We start from the raw sequence: 716 nt of genomic DNA, 5'->3' as shown, positions 1-716 counted from the left end.
CTATTCCAGCCAGCGCCAGTGCTGTGCCGCTGCGAGTCCCGTGGGCTGCGCTCCTGGAAGGGGCTGTGGTGTGGGGACCCCGTGTGGTGTGGGGAGCCCGTGTGGTGTGGGGACCCCTGTGTGGTATGAGGACCCCCCATGTGGTGTGGGGACCCCTGTGTGGTATGAGGACCCCTGTGTGGTGTGGGGACCCCCCGTGTGGTGTGGGGACCCCTGTGTGGTATGGGGACTCCCGTGCAGTGTGGACACCCCCCCGTGTGGTGTGGGGACCCCCCGTGTGGTATGAGGACCCCCATGTGGTATGGGGACCCCCTGTGTGGTGTGGAGACCCCCGTGTGGTGTGGGGACCCCTCCGTGTGGTGTGGGGACCCCTGTGTGGTATGGGGACTCCCGTGCAGTGTGGACACCCCCCGTGTGGTGTGGGGACCCCCCGTGTGGTGTGGGGACCCCCTGTGTGGTGTGAGGACCCCCATGTGGTATGGGGACCCCCCTGTGTGGTGTGGAGACCCCCGTGTGGTATGGGGACCCCTCCGTGTGGTGTGGAGACCCCCGTGTGATGTGGGGACCCCCATGTGGTGTGGATACCCCCCCATGTGGTGTGAACACACCCCCCTGTGTGGTGTGGACACCTCCCTGTGTGGTGTGGGGCCCCTCAGGTCACCTCTCTCGAGTCCCGGGGCAGTGGCTAGGAACATGTCCATCTGCGGCCGTGGACA

Source organism: Dipodomys ordii, unplaced genomic scaffold (genome assembly GCF_000151885.1).
Source record: "Dipodomys ordii isolate 6190 unplaced genomic scaffold, Dord_2.0 Scaffold18, whole genome shotgun sequence".
In the NCBI taxonomy this organism is placed as follows: Eukaryota; Metazoa; Chordata; class Mammalia; order Rodentia; family Heteromyidae; genus Dipodomys; species Dipodomys ordii.
This window is presented reverse-complemented; position numbering follows the sequence as displayed.